Raw genomic sequence first — 17,076 nt, 5'->3', positions numbered from 1 at the left:
CTGTGGGTAGAGTTGAATCTTTTAATGGCAACATTTTGAGGCCCATATTCTATTCAGCAGTCATAACCCTGTTTAGCCCAGTAAGGCCAGGTTCACACCTGTGTTTGGACCTCCGTTATTATCTGCCATCACTTAAACTATAATAATGGAAGTATAAGGGATCTGTTAAAATATCCATTAATTTCAACTGAATTTTAATGGCTTCCATTAGTGTCTGATTGCACCACTTTTGAGCAGAAAATTGGACCACAGCTGCAGTGCTATTTTTCCTGTTATGGCAAATAACAGGAACTTAATGGAAGTGATGCGAACGGACACTAAGAGAAGCCTTTAAAGGTAACCTATCAGCAGAGATGTGGAAAGATACAAATCAGCACTGCATGAAGGAAATCCCCGGCGAGTCTTGAGCCAAACAAATATCCTTTATTTAGTAAAATGCACAGATTCACATGAGGAGAAAGTACGGTTAACGTTATGATTAAGACGCCAAGCGTCGAAACGCGTTAACCGTACTTTCTCCTCATGTGAATCTGTACATTTTACTTAATAAAGGATATTTGTTTGGCGTAAGACTCGCCGGGGATTTCCTTCATGCAGTGCTGGTTCGCAACTTTCCATATTTTGTATCAAGACGGCTGTGGATCGTTTTCGTGCACCGGAAGGAACCTAAGGTTGCAGTGCCGCTTCAAGGTCCTAAGGTTGGGTGAGCTGGCGATCTTTACTACCTTGTTGTAGTTTTATTGAATATACATGAGCAGAGATAGACCTAATAAACCACTACCAGTATGTTGTCAAGCGTCTTCTAGATCATGTTTCTTTCATGATCCAGAGTGGTGGAATCATCAAGAAAATCTACTTCGAAGTAAGATATAAATTTGTTGTATGAAGTCAAGGTGACTTAGAGTTTAACACTGAAGTCAAGCTTTCACTTCCTCAAAAGACCCCCTTTGGTGTAATTGATGGTCCTGCATCAAGAGACATCCCTAACCAGGTCTCCTGAAGTCTGATGATTTCAATCATAGAGGAGGCATTCAGAGCTCCCCACCTTGACATCAGTGTTAAACTCTTTGCCTCCTTAACTTTACACAACCAATTTACAGTTCTATTAAAAATTCATTTTCTGGATGATGCCATCACACTGGCACATGAAAGAAGGTTGGTGTGAAAGAAGGAGATGTTACGCTGCTAAACGATATTCTGGTAGTGGTTTATTAAGTCAATTGCTGATGACAGATTCCCTTTCAAAGTTCTTTGACATCAATAGACATTTTAATGCATCTGTTAAACATGACAATCAGTAGAACTGACATTTTCTTCTTACTTTTTTCGGGGAGGAAGAAATAGTGTATTCATGGAAGGAAAATTAGTACAGTGCAGTTTTATAAACAAAACAAAAGGCACATAATTAAATTCTGTCACTGATATATCTTCCTAATGTTTACAAAACAATACCAAATCTTAATTTATTATCCCATATTCAGCTGCTGTTTGAAATTGTTACACGCAGTAAAAGACAAAACAATAAATAATCCTGTTCCTATGTTGGTACACATGATTGATTCTTATCTTTGTTCATGGTTCCAATGCGGACGAAAAGGAGTTAACTCCGCTCACCGTCATCATCTTCATCATCAAAGAAGCTGCTCCTGTAATCTGTGGTAACGTAACACTCTCAGTTCCTTGTTCCCTTACCACAACTGCTGACCTTTTCATGAATTCTTTTTGTCTGACAAAGGGTTAAAAATAGATACCGGAGAGGCGCTATAGTCTGTCTTGTCTAAAGCAGTGACTGGTTTTACCTCATTCCATAGGCCTGTGACTGTCAGGTGTAGAGCAGATGGTTTTCTGACACCCTCACGTAAAGTTCTGAATCCAGGACGACTCTTTCCGTCCTGCGTAGGTGAGACTGTGAGCAGGAAACCTGGAGAGAGTGAGGCATGATGAAGAGTGAAGAGTAATCTTATTCTCCATGGCAGGTAATTATAAAAATAACCCAACATTACAAAATAGAACACGGCAGGGTCTGAAGAGGAGGAAATGATAGTTAAAAATAGAACGGCAAATAAAATAGGTACTTCAGACAGGCATACAGACACCTTCATATGCTAAGAGTTCGGGAAACTGTGGACAAGAGAGCAGAGACAAGACAGTGGAAGGAGGAACTGGCTGGAGAATAGGAGGGAGATAACGGCAAGACAGGGAGCTGCTGTCACTCTTCTTTGGGCTCATTTCCAACTGAATCTGGTAATTAAAAATCAGCAGAGATAAATTGGCTGCATCTTGTGGCGCTGTGCCACTCCTGTCTCTTGTATACATGCTTGTAATCATCCGCTTGCACCTCTGCCTGCCTGTTCCATCTCCATCCCATGCTCATACATGTCTTTAAAGTTCTCAGCCCCCTTTTCTGCTGGGTACGAGGCATTTTGTCTAATCCACAATGTCTTACCTCTGCTTCTGCATTTATCCGCCTGTTACCTGTCTGAGTTGCTCTGCGTTGCCTCTGTGGTTTCTAGTCTGCCTTTTCCGTCTTCTGCTTTCCATGGCATCTAATTAAAATGAAATCAAATGCCCCAGATAGGAAGATAATTATGAATTCCTATTGAGGAGCCTGCACAGTATCACACCTTAATGACTTTGAAGAACACAGACTAGACAGAGCTAGCTTCATTGCACTTTACAAATTGACTTTTTTTAACCCTTCCCATCCCTGGAAAATGGCAATGAACCCTTCTAGTCTTACGACACAGGTTTTCTATAAAGCATTACATGACTGGCGTCATTGGGCATCCTGACATGATGTTCCGCTGCCATGCCAGCTGCAGAACATCCGCTGACATTGTGTGCAGACAAAACAATATAATTATTATTTGTGCTTTTGTGTTTTGCTATGCCAATGCCTTGCTGTAGCCAGCTCCGGAGCTGTTGTTGGAATAGCAGAATTAGATTCTAGACTGGACTTGTTGAGTGTTGTTAGTATTCTGGGAACATAAAAGACCAAATGGGATTACTTGATCCTGATAAAACTTTACTAAGTGCAGAATATATTTGGAAAAAGAGAAAACTAAAAGTAGTGCACAGGGCTTGTTTACAAGAGGCATGCACAAGTGGCTAGCATAGAGAGTGCTTGGCAGGATGAAGGTATCATTCAGCACTAGAATACATTGCGATGTGAGACAGGAAGAAGGCGTCTGTCAGCACAGAAATAGCAGATTGGACTTCGAAATGCGATGGAGGTACATCAACCGAGCCCTGCCTGCAACGTATTAGACCTGCAATATTAGAGCCCTCTCTAGGATTCAGCAGGAAGAGTTAAAGGATACACAGGAAACCACAGGGTGGGTCAGACATCAGACAACAAGAAACAAAGATGGAAAATACTAATAAACTCTGCTAATGACAACTAATTAGCTGTGGAGGGGAAAGGGGGGGGGGGCTGGCAAAGCAATGAAGGGAAGAAAGACAATGAGACTGACAGGGGCAAACAAACTGAGACATACAGGCAACATTTAGAGACATACAAGAAAGGAAAAGAGAGTTGACACCCAGAGCAATGTGAGAGAGAAGGTTTAGTAAGGCAGAAGGAGGGATGAGGATTAGGGAGGGACTCCAGGCTTTGAAGATTCAGTCTAGAGGCAACCTGGAGGCAATCTCGGAAGAGAGGGAAGGAGAAGGAAAAGAAGGCATTTGACTGAGACCTATGATCTAGATGGTGTGAGTGGGACCACGCTGATTCGGGGAAGACAAGGGCTGGCGGCTTAAAACTGGTGAGAAGGTGTTGGGAAAGAGGTGTTGTGAACTAATGAAGCTCTGTGGCGGGAACACTGATTATTATGGGATATCTGAAAGGTGTTTTGTCTGGTGACAATCGAGTAGTTTATGCTGTACATAGGACTATCTTGTGGAGGGCATGACTTTTAATAGATTGTAAGCTCTTAAGGAAGACATCAGCTTTAAGTTCATTGCTCCTGCCGCTTATCTTTGGTAGGTTGTTCTCTCTCCCTGACTGTAAAGAATTTAGAATATGTAGGTGCTATATAAGTAAAACAAGGAAATGACAGAGTACTATGAACATGAATGGCTGATGCTGAAGTTTTTAAGAATCGACAGCTCTTTCATGTGGGCTTGATGTCCTTTTCTTCTTCTGTGTTTCTCTGGGAGCTCTTACTCTGCAACAGTTGCTGACTACTGAGCTAAAGGATTGAATCACTAGCAAAGCAAAGGAGTCATTCTTTTTATATATGATTTTTTGTTGTGAAGACTGGTTATTTGAGTTTCTGACAAAGGGGGAAGGGAGATAGTATTGTTTCAGCCATGGAACATATGTATAAGAATGTCACAGAATGGATGAGGCAAATCTCACCCATGAGGCAACTATTTGCTGTTGTACTTTTGTGTACTAGACAGTCTTGCAAAATGTTCAGTGCGTGTGTCACTCAATGGCCAACACCTGTTAAAAAGCTTTTTTTTCTTGGAAGAGTCAGAGCAAGATTAAAATTCATGTGTTTGTCGTGTTGGCAAAAAATACTGCATTTTAAGACTGAAGGACTGTACTACAAAAAGTATTTAGTATGCAATACACGAAAACTCATTCAACAAATATCTCTGCCTAGGACATTCAATGTTCTATTTATTACAGTACAGGCAGTCCCCTGGTTACGTACAAGATAGGGTCCATAGGTTTGTTCTTAAGTTAAATTGTATGTAAGTCGAAACTGTATATTTTATAATTGTAGTTCTAGACAATTTTTTTTTTTTTGCCCCAGTGACAATTGGAGTTCCAAAATTTTTTGGTGTAATGGGACCAAGGATTATCAATAAAGCTTCATTACAGACACTTTACAGCTGATTATTGCAATCTGGGACTATAGTAAAGCACCCAGAGAGCTTCACCACAGGTCACAGTGGGCAGAGGGGTCCGTCTTTAACTCAGGGTCTTCTGTAAGTCGGGTATCCTTAAGTAGGGGACCGCCTGTACTCGCTTTTTGGTTTGTTAAAAGGGTTCAATCATTCTATAAAATATCATATAACTAATGTATACCAGTCAATTGCTGGTGTAATAGAACCCTCGATCATTGGATCAGAAATTGTTTGCTTGTTGTAAATCATGTATTATATAGTTATGCAGACATAATGATGTTGTCATAATCTTTGTTAGCTCCGTCTGTCTAGTTATATGCCTGGGTCAGTTTTTTCTTTAGCTGGTAACATAACAGACATCACCTGAATGTCTACTCCATAAAGGATGCCAATCCATGTTGTATGGGATACAGAGGGTAGATTATTCAATCCAGATACATCAGGTGCCGCTTATCTAAAGGATATGACTGCTTGTCCAATTATTGCCTTGTCCCCTTTATTGACATGAATTATGAAACCCGTCCATCAAAAATCTAACTTCTACTTTGGCTACAATATCATGCAAAAATGTAATGCTTTATAGCCACATGTACCTGAGAAATCATGTTCACTGTCAAATATTGATACTTTTCCTGCAAGTATGGATCAGCTGGCACCTGCTTTATACATGTTTTGTATAGGAGAAATAACCTGTGTGTTTATAGAAGTTTATCTACAATGATACCATGAAATAGAAAACCTTTATTAAATTTAAGTTCAAGAGGAGGTGAACCTACAATTGTAAGGGTTATCTTACGTGATCCGAAAAGGAAGTATTCCTGCTTGCCTTTCCAAAGAAAGTAGGACAGCAGATGATAGAAGGACTAGAAATTGGGTTAGAAGACAAAATTACCTTGGAGGTAGCGTAAAGAATGTGGCAATAAGTGTGAAATTGAACAAGGAGCTAAATTACGGCTTACATCCCGCGTAGAAATGACAGAATGGATACATCTGATCTCACAGCAGGGCTCGGGATGCAGCACAGATAGGAGCTTTGATTTCCCTGAGCGTCTACCTTTTACATAATGCTCTGTAAATGATTCACAATTTGTTTAGGTCTCGGAGTGTTACAGTGTGGTGCATTAACTCGGAGTCATGGACTTATATATGTCATACATACTCCATGCTCATTTAATGGTGGGAAGCTGGTATTTTTCTGTATAGTAGGCATGCTTGTCTTATGAAAAAAAAGAGAACAAGGGCTCAATTCAAGGTCATGTGTATAGAGAATGTCATTTGTAGCGACCAAAAAACTAGAGAATGTGATGCATTTGTGATAACTTTGGTAAAGCAGACCTTAGTTTCCTAGGTAGCAGATGCATACATTGTGGGATATTGATTGGGAGATACGGTAAGTGATGTCAAGGTAAACAGAACTGACACGCTATGCTCTTTATTTTTTGCATCACAGCAGAGTCACTGTTAGGAACTGGAAAGTGTACTTAGCTAGCTTTTCTGAGAGCTTTAGAAAGAGTTTAGGATATCAGCATTAGGAAACCACTAGGTATTAGAGATTGTTCATTTATATTTAATAAATCAATCAATATAAATATCAATAAGTCTGTGATGATACTTTGCTTGCCCTTATCATCGATGTGAAGGTTGTATACAAATCTGTCCACGTAGATATGACCTGGGATATTGTTGCCTTCATGTGGCCTTGCTGTGCCAATGTAAATTTCAACAAAAATGTACACACTGCAGATACCTTTCCACAACACGGGTCCATGCCCAATTCATTTTCCACAGTGTGTAGATCACAATAAGAAAAATGTTACCTACTTTGCATCATTGCTACATAAAATCTGCATTACGATCTGCACATCGGACATTTTGATGTGCCTTTGCTTTCTTAGGCACGCTAAGCAAAGCAGATTTTCTGCTTTCAGTTTCATGATAGAAAATCTGTGGCGTATTCGCCCCATGTGGATGTAGATGAGGTCACAAATGTCTGCAAGTGCAAGTTCACCTATTCACTACTTCTAAGTATAGTGTTTGGTGGCAAGCACATGGGTTTCTGCAAATGAATAAAGGGGCACATACATTTCTGCAACAAATCTGCAGCATGTGAATATTCTTTAAAGGGGTTGGCCACTTTACCTAATATATTTGTAATGTGTGTGTAAGTGTGAGTGGCAGGATCTTAGGTAATTTACCAATATACAACTATAAAATCTTCTGCACCAATTTATTAATATATAAAGTGCAGCGTCCTATCTTTTACCTTTTCAGCAGCCAGTGCAGAGGGTGCAGTCGCACTCGGGCCCATAAGGCGTAGGGGCCCATAAGGTTTCACTTTCCCATATGAGAAGACTAGTACTATACACCATATACATTATAATCGGGGGCCTAGCACAGACTTTGCACATCAGCCAGACATTCCTGCCAGTAGCATAATTTGAGGGGGCGCAGAGGGTGCAGTCGTACCTGGGCCCAAGAGGCTTAGAAGGCCCATAAGGTGTCACTTTCCCATATGAGAAGACTATATATATATATACCATACATCATAGTCTGTGGCCTGGCACAGACATTGCACTGGGGTCCATCAGCTTCAAGTTACGCCACTGATTCCTGTCCATAACTTGGCCGCAGATGGAAGGTCATGTGACCCTGAGCAAAAACCCTGCCAGGACCTTAATCTTATACTTATAAATACTCTCATACCATCCGGTTGGGAGATTGTTCATGGACAGTTAGAGATCACATGACCCTTCATCTGCTGCCATTTTATGATTACTTTATAACCTGCCCCCCACACTTACACACACATTACAAAAACCGTGGACACTACCAATAATTTCCTTCCCCATTGTAACACAAGTTTGATTTGCCAAAACCAAGCTACTTCTATTGCTTGATTTTAGTTTATATGCATAAACCTCAAAAGTAATGTAATAACTAATATTCTTCATGCAAAGCTGAAACCAATGACTGAATGCAGGAGCAGGATCCTAAATTATACAGGAGCTGTAGATGCCACTTCCTATGAGTGCGTTTCCCTGCCAGCCTGGAGGTAGAACTGTCTCCTTTACTCTAAAGATCTTCGCCTTGACACCTACGGATAATTTGTATAGTATCAAAAGTGTTTAAGCCACAGCATTTACCATGTAATTATGCATAGTGAAAGAACTAGCGTGGCACTTCTGTGGTTAAATCCTGTTTTATCTCTATGTTAACTGATGTGTCGCTACTACAGTGATCTCACATTGTAGTGACACAATGGTGTCAGCTTATTCCTGGAATGGTTCACTTACAGAACTGGCTTCAGTAGTACAGGGACAGTGTAATGACGTCCAAGGATTGATTCGGTAAGCGTGCCACTAAAATCTCATTTAATTGCTTGTTAGATGAATAAAAAGATAATGCAAATAAACCGTCTTATTAGAATAGTTCAGTGATGATGGTCGTGTGCAGAAAGTGTACAGTGACAGCTCGGCTGCAAGGAAGATGCTGGTTCTGGAATGGTTCAATAACCATGATGAAAGTCCTCCAGCAATGCTATGCACAAGTCTCTCATTAGTGACGGGGGAGAGTGGGCGCCCAGATCTCATTAGCTGTATAATACCACTGGACTGAGCCTGAATATATCCTTACACGCAACAGGGAACAGGCAAGAGCACAACTACAGTGTAGGCCAGGCAAATGTACAACCAGTCCAATCCCTGGCCTAAACCATTACGTCCGATTTGTAGTCACCACTTCTGGTCCAAAAGCAATGTAGAGTCGCTGCTTTTTTTTTTTTTTTTTTTACAAGACAAAGATGTGGTCTTATGAAAAAAAAAAAAAAGTATGACAAGTGGGTTTTTACCAAAAATTATGCAAATGCACCACATTGTAGACACTTTTTTTTTGTGTAAACTAAGCAAGATTTATCAGTCAGCATTGGACACTGTGATAAATATGATAAAACTATTTTAGGGCTTATTCACACAGCAGTTTTTTTTCTCAGTATGCAATCTGTTATTTCCAAGGACAGCATACTGACTGTTTTTAGGCAGTCTATTTGTGTCACTATGGTATCCGCATGCGTTTTCTTTCACGTTCACATGGCATTCATCCATCAGTTTCTCTTCCAACTTCAAAATTAAATTGATTGTTTACATTGATGAGAAGGCAACACAACTGGTTCTCCAGCATCATCAGTAGTCTAGTGTATAAGCACTGAAATAATCCTTAATTCCTGGCACACTTATTTTCCCCCTTATGTCACCTCCATGGCAAGTGGGCCGTTCCCACATTTCTGCCCCACACCTGCGCACTACTTACAGCCTGTTCCAGGAGCCTGCGCCCAGAGTCTCCTGATATATCCCCGCAAATGCACGGGGTGTGGGGTTCTGATCATAGGCAGATGCTCGATGCGTCAGGGCGCGTTCACACGTTGCGTTTTGGTCGCGGTTTCATTGCGTTTGAAACACATTACAACAAGGTAATTTGTCCAATTACATTACCATTTACGTTTGTTAATGCAATGCTAACGCATGTGTTAACAAAACACATGTGTTAACATCGCGTTTACGATGCATTTTGTAAACGGAAATGTTAACAGTGATGTAATTAGGCAAATCACCTCTCCTCAGCTGTTCAAACGCAATGAAAACACAGGTCAAAACGCAACGTGTGAAAGCGCCCTCAGTGTATGATACATCTTGCATAGACATCAATGTGCGTAGAAATGGGTGTATTACAGCCCAGATTGCTGGATGCAGAGAGCGTGCACTACAATGTATACGCCCAGGGGTGGCGCTCAGACTGATCCCATGTACGTTTCCATTGAAATGCACGCAATCAGTTACCAGCAGTTTTGCATGTGGCGTAAGGGGGAAATAAGTGCAATTCCTGCCTGTATTTGTCTTTTATTTTTTTATGATGCAGGTTTATTCTAGAGCTCACAATTATGGCATAGCTATACTTGTGCGACAACCACACATATCTGTAGTCCTACCCTCCTGCAGCACACAATGGGGAACATGTGTCATTTGTCTGGGATTGTGCACCTACCTTTTCCTGCATTACTATAGGTCAGAGGTATCGTAATCCATGTTAACATATGGCGTTTGTGTTGCTTTTTGAGATGCATGTGCAAACGCGCCCATTGCGTTTTGGTCGCGTTTTCACTGCGTTTGAAACGCATATACAACAGCTGATGTGAGGTGATTTGCCTAATTACATTACCGTTTATGTTTGTAAACGCAATGTTAACGCATGCGTTAACAAACCGCATGCGTTAACGCTTGCGTTAACATCACGTTTACGATGCATTTTGTAAACGGACATGTTAACAGTGATGTAATTAGGCAAATCACCTCTCCTCGGCTGTTGTATATGCGTTCAGGGGCGTAACTACAGTGGTAGCAGCCATAGCAGCCGCTATGGGGCCCGCAGTGTCAGAGGGCCCCATCATCCTACCTGACATACTAAAGAGTGGAGGATGTGCACCATTATATACAAATTATGCTGCACATTGTACAGCATAACATATATATAACATATATGTGATATATATGCTCTACATGTATGAATGTGTGAGTGTAACTTGTATATGTGAGTATACAAATATGTATATTTTTATTAAGTGAGAAGGGGGGCCCCATGCAAAAACTTGCTATGGGGTCCTGCTTCTCCTAGTTATGCCACTGTATGCGTTTCAAACGCAATGAAAACGCAGGTCAAAACGCAACGTGTGAACGCGCCCTAAATGTTTCAAACATGTGGCATTCGAGGAGTTGAGGGTGCGGTCATATCACAGTCTACAAACTCAAAGCAAACATCTGGGGATGGGGCTCGGGCTGACCACATTGACATGTCCATCAAAACGCATAAAATCAATTAACAGCACTCGGTTGCATTTTTGGAACACATTGAAAACGTATGCCTTTTCGTAACGCAATGCTTGATGTGCTTTAGTTGAATACATCTGTGTCTCTTGCATGCGGTTTCAGTGCGTTTAAAAATGCACTGTGTGACTGCACCCAGTGAATTTAGCATAAGGAATTTATTTCCATTATTCTCCATAGCAAAAAAATCTAAAATGTTGATATAAACTTAGACTTTGGAGGTCACATTCACACAATGTAAATAGGCAAATCTCCTCAGCTTTTTATATTGCGTTCCAAAACTGAATGTAAACGCGCCCTTAGGCTGAGGAGAGGTGATTTGCCTAACTACATTACTGTGAACACTTCCGTTTACAAAACGCACCGTAAACGTGATGTTAACATACGTGTTAACATTGTGTTAACAAATGTAAACTGTAATGTAATTAGGCAAATCACCTCTCCTCAGCTGCTGTAATGCGTTTCAAACGCAATAAAATCACGAACAAAACGCAATGTGTGAACGTGCACTCAGGCTCATGTCAGATTAGTACAAACATGAGAACTTTCTTGTGCTACTGTGTATTACATTACTGTTAATGTTTGCATTTACAAAACACATTGTAAAAGCGATGTTAACGCATGTATTAACAATGTGTTAACACATGTGTTTTGTTAACAAAGTGTTAACATATGTAAATAGTAATGTAATTAGGCAAATCAATTCTCCTCAGCTGTTGTAATGCGTTTTAAAACGCAATGAAAACGCGACCAAAGCGGAAAGTGTGAACACGCCCTGAGGCCTTTGGAATGCGTCAAAAATGCATCAAAAAACGCAACGCAATGGATTGTGTGAAATCGCCCTAACACTGCTGGGTCTGTTGTAGCACTAGGAGCTAACTTTAGTAAGCAGCTCCTAGTCAGGTTTTTACAGGTCCTCTTTCAAAAAACTTGAGGGCGCGTTCACACGTTGCGCTTTCGTCGCGTTCATAACGCGACGCAAGCGCACAGGGGGCGGAGTTTGGGGCGATCGCATATGCGTTTCCCGGGAAACGCATGCGATTGATAACCCGATCGCATGCGTTTCTCTGGAAACGCATATGCGATCGCCCCAAACTCCGCCCCCTGTGCGCTTGCGTCGCGTTATGAACGCGACGAAAGCGCAACGTGTGAACGCGCCCTGAGGTTGCGTTCTCACGCTGTTTTTCAGATGCAGTTTTTGAAGTCAAAAGCAGGTGTGGATCAAATTGGGCGAGGACTTATCATTAAGGCTGCGGTCACACGTACCGCTAGGCGTCCAGGGAAACGCATGCGATTGTTAAGCCGATCGCATGCGTTTCTCTGGAAACGCATATGCGTTCGGGCCGAGGACCCCCCCCTGTGCGCTAGCGTCACATTATGAATGGACGTTTAGCGGTACGTGTGACCGCGGCCTAAGGGTGAAGACACACATGGCGTTTTTGGGCCGTTTTTACTAAGTGCGTTTTTAAAAACGCATGCGGTTTTGTCCGGTTTTTATTGCGCAATTTCAGAAAAACTGACAAAAACGCATGCGTTTTCAAAAAACGTTTTTTGAAAACGCATGCGTTTTTGTCCGTTTTTCCGAAATTGCGTAATAAAAACCGGACAAAACCGCATGCGTTTTTAAAAACGGGTGCGTTTTTAACGCATGCGTTTTTGACGATCTGAAAACGCATTTAGTAAAAACGGCCCAAAAACGCCATGTGTGTCTTCACCCTTAAGAGGTGCTGCTCCAACTCTATTTTCACTCCACTGCTGGTTTGGACATCAGAAACCGCATGTGAAAAACAGAACGTGTAAACACACCCGTTTTTAAATGCATCCAAAACGCTAGTTTCATTGGAAACGCATATGCGTTTTGGCCACACACCCCTCCCACTTGCGTTTTGGATGCGTTTTAAAAGGTGACAAAAACGCCACGTGGGACACCGTCCCAAATCTTCTATATGCGAACACCTTCAGCAGATGTGGAGGCGGTGGCACGTCAGGTCTCCCCTCAGCGCTCTCCATTGCACGCAGCTGTGGTAGCAGAGCTCGGGATAAGCGAGCACCTGTGCTAGCGGGACTTCCCTGCCTGAGACGTCGCTCATCTCCCTGCTCCCTCATTGCTCCTCTGTGACAGATCAAAGTTCCCTTCCGCTCTGCTATCTGCGGCTCCTCGGCTGCCAGTAATGAGCGGCCGGTCCTCGCTTCCTCCCAGCCACTTGATCTGTGCGGTGGGGCTGTAATTAGAGCCTGGCACTGGGCGGGAACAGCCGCTTCTATGACTTTATCTTATCACACACTGCTCTGTTAACCGGGGTAAAGCTCAGCTCAGGAGGCAAAGAGCAAGGAGCGCGCTGACAGGACCCCGAATGGAGGTGAGCTGGGCACTGGCTGGGAAAGTTTCCCTCACTAGTTCTATATATATAGACGAGGTGCCAGTCTAGTCATAAATAATCCCTGCTGGTGGCAGCTGCCTCCTCTATGTAGGGCACCTGCCCCCGGCTCTGACTAGACCCATTTTGTGCTGCCCTCATTATAAATCCCCTGCTGGAAATCATGCCCTTGAGCTGGGACACAAGTATGTGCCAGTAATGTATGCAGGAATTCCCTGCTCGGCACATCGGCCCCGACATGTCCTGCTTTTCTTGACAAAATGGAAATTGCTTGATTTCCACAGTTCTGACTCCCAGGGGGGGGATGTCTATATGGCTTTATGTGGAGTGTACAGATAGATGGCTTTCTATTTATATACATGTATATGTGTCACAGGACTATTGTAAGCTTTATTAATGCAAAATAAGTTTCCTAAAACCCTCACATGGATGTTACACTTGAGACAGACAAAAAGTCGCACTTGTAAGTGATGTGCTCTGAGAAGTTTGCACTTTGTCGAGCAAGAGACACAAATGACAGGTGAGGATATATTAGTAACAAAATACATGCAATTACATAGATACAAAGTCCTTTCATCTGGGGAAGGTGGCGTTACATGGGCAAACGTAGACTTATAGGATTGGAACAAACTCCTTATAACAATAATAATTCCTTTATTTATATAGTGCATACAGATTACGCAGCACTGCATAGATCTTGCCAAATTAGTACCTGTCCCCATGGGGCTCACAATCTAAACATCCTACCAGTATGTTTTGGAGTGTGGGAGGAAACCAGAGGACCCGGAGGAAACCCATGCAAACACAGAGAGAACATTCAGGGCGCGTTCACACATTGGGGGACATTTACTTAAAGTGTCGGTGTCTGCACTGGCTTTGTTACCGACCTGCTCTGGGAAAGAAGAAACACATTAATATTGTAGAGCTGTGCAGAGACATTTCTGGCGCCGCGACCATTTTCTGTCCCTGGGACCAAAATCTGTCCCGAGCACCAGAAATGTGTCCAACAGTCCCTGCTAGACCAGTTTTCTTTTGGTCTATTTTCCGCCAGTTTACAGCGCCCAAAAAGGGCTGCAACACATATTAATTGTGTCTGAGTTTCCACTCCGCCAAAGCCACGCCCCCTTTCGGAGAAGAGTCGGAGCAGACGGAAAAAGTCATTTTTTTCTAGCGCCGCAAGCTAATAAATAGGTCTGAGAGCAGAACATGTGGTGAGAGCGCCACAAAACTGGCGGAAACGCCATAGTAAATGTCCCCCATTGTGTTTTGACCTGCGTTTTCATTGCATTTGAAACGCATTACAACAATCGAGGAGAGGTGATTTGCCTAATTGCATCACTGTTAACATTTCCATTTACAAATGCGTTGTAAAGGCATGTGTTAACAACGCGTCAATGCATGGATTTTGTTAACACATGTGTTAACAAACATAAACGTTAATGTAATTAGACAAATCCCCTCTCGTCAGCTGTTGTAATGCATTTCAAAACGCAACCAAAACGAAACGTGTGAACGTGCCCTTAGGGTGAAGACACACATGGCGTTTTTGGGCCGTTTTTACTAAGTACGTTTTCAGATCGTTAAAAACGCATGCGTTTTTGTCTGTTTTTCATTGTCCGTTTTGCAATTTCGGAAAACTGACAAAAACTTATGCGTTTTTAAAAAACGCATGCGTTTTTAACGATCTGAAAACGCACTTAGTAAAAACGGCCCAAAAACGCCATGTGTGTCTTCACCCTTAGACTCTTTGCAGATGTTGACCCCAGGACTTGAACCCATGTCCCCAGCACTGCAAGGCTGTAATGCTAACCACTATGCTACCACACTGCCCCTATTTCATAATATCAATATGTGTAACGTGCATCCAAATATTACAGCAAGGAAATCAGGACCTCAGAGCAGAAGAGGCCTACATAGGAAACGCCGAAGCCTCTTCTGCTCTAAAGTTTAAACGGTGTTAAAACCACGATACAGCGGTTATTAACACTAACGAAACTAAGCACCGTCACCAGCTCGCCCTGAGCTGGTGCTCGGTACTTACTGCTTACCACTGCCATTCTAACTGGTAGGTTTCCTTTAAATTTGCACATCAGAAAATTACATTGCCTAGATTACGTAGATTCTTGGCATGTAACATCAAATATTTACCCAGCTTTCCCACATTAGCTGACTCTGCATGGCACTGCCGACCCAGCTTTGCTATTGAGCTCCACTGCTCAGGTGAAGGACGGTTTCCTTTTGAGATAAATCTTATGAGACTGTACACACTGCTGCAGTAGTCTGGGAGGAATCTAAATATTTAGTGAAATCTTTAAGGGGTCCTCTGAGGGCGCGTTCACACATTGCGCTTTGGTTGCGTTTTCATTGCGTTTTAAAACTCATTACAACAGCTGTAGAGAGGGGATTCGCCTAATTACATTAAAGTTAACATTTGCGTTTATAAAACGCATTGTAAACGCGATGTTAACGCATGTGTTTTGTTAACGCATGCGTTAACATCACGTTAACAAATGTAAATAGTAATGTAATTAGGAAAATCAACCTCTCCTCAGCTGTTGTAATGCGTTTTAATGAAATGAAACGCAATGAAAACGCAACCAAAGCGCAATGTGTGAACACGCCCTCAGACATTAAAAAAAAAAATATATATATATATATATGGCCAAGAAGGGGCTAGTTAAAAAAAATAAACATTTAATTATCTCTGTGGTTCCTCCCAGTGTCCCACTGTCTCTCTCTTGTCTGTGCCCCTGTTTCGGCTTCTGGCTGGCATTCCGACTGGTCCCTATTCCCAGATGGGTGGGCATGGCCGGCCGGAAGATGAACTCTGCTCTTTTTAATTTTGCCCAATTTATCTGAATAAAAACAAAATTGGAGAATATCTCATTTGCTTTTGCAATGCCGTGTTTCCAAAGGCATAAAGCTGGTGTTTAGGGGATTTTTTTTTTTTGTTGGTTTTTTTTTTCTTTGTTTTTTACTATAATTTTCCCCTTCAACTTGAACAAGCCATCAAAAGATCACCTGCTTAATATACTGGACTGCAATATATATATATATATATCTCTGAACTAACTATGTAATGAATAGTTTATTACACTGGGGGGCAAGTGTTATCACAGCTTTCTATAACTAGCAATGTGTGACAGACACTCACTGCCTTTGCGCTGCCTTGTTCTTGCTCACTGACCGATAACGATCTGACAGGGAGAAAGAAGATCGTGCAGGCAGCCAAAAAGGTTGCAAAAATAACAAACTTTTCCTGTGAACACCATGATTAGCTCATCATGGTGTTCACAGATGTGTTCTCTGGTGCTTGAGCTGATAGCAGTCAGCACTGATCGCAGAAGCAGCAGGGAGGAGTGCTCTCAGCGCTGTAATCACTCCATGTGAATTAAGGGGCTAGAGGCACAAGGACCAGCACTGTAGAACTTTATAGGGTTGTCCGAGGGTATAAAAAACCCCTTGGGTGGCCGGGATGGGGCATTTTAAAAAAAACATAAACACGTCCCGGTGTCCAGCGCTGTGATCTCTTCAGTCCGTGCCCCATGTAAACAAACGGGTACGGAAGCTTTGCTGCGCTCAACTTCTAGCCGGCCACACACCCACCCTTCCCCATTCCTAGCAATATCTATTTTTACAAATATTATTATTTTTGAGACTTTCTTCAGAAAAGTTGCACAGAAGTCTCAAGTGTTTATGAAACCGTTGCCTACGCTGGCTCTGGACTGGAGGTTATTTGCGGGACTTTTTCAGGGGGTACTTGTGAGTAGGGAGTACTTCACTTGCCAAGGTTGGGGAATACCTTGTGGGTGCTCACTAGCCTTTGACACAAACATTGTAAAGCAACAAAATGCCATAATTGCAATATGTGTCAGTCCTGCTTTTCTAATGAAAAAATAACATGGTTTGCACTACAGAACATGGCGACAATAACTAGTAGCGAGTCCGCTTGGCCGAGTCAAGTGGTT

At 42.2% G+C, this 17,076-nt stretch overlaps 1 protein-coding gene across 5 annotated transcripts in view; it reads left to right on the top strand.

Moving 5' to 3' along the window:
• The first annotated feature begins 1,838 nt into the window (after positions 1-1,838).
• The window catches only part of ADCY4 (adenylate cyclase 4), a 54,948-nt gene continuing 39,710 nt past the window's right edge, over positions 1,839-17,076 (top strand). Inside the window, exon 1 of one of the 5 annotated variants that reach the window (XM_072149783.1) lies at positions 1,839-1,976. The gene's annotated coding sequence lies outside the window, so the exon portion shown is untranslated. Of the gene's footprint in view, positions 1,977-2,223; positions 2,245-3,228; positions 3,336-3,531; positions 3,765-12,705; positions 13,091-17,076 lie in introns of those variants that run through there. The other 4 variants (XM_072149791.1, XM_072149800.1, XM_072149775.1 and 1 more) reach the window with 4 other exon arrangements.

Source organism: Engystomops pustulosus, chromosome 1 (assembly GCF_040894005.1).
Source record: "Engystomops pustulosus chromosome 1, aEngPut4.maternal, whole genome shotgun sequence".
NCBI classification, from domain to species: domain Eukaryota; kingdom Metazoa; phylum Chordata; class Amphibia; order Anura; family Leptodactylidae; genus Engystomops; species Engystomops pustulosus.
This window is presented reverse-complemented; position numbering and strand designations above follow the sequence as displayed.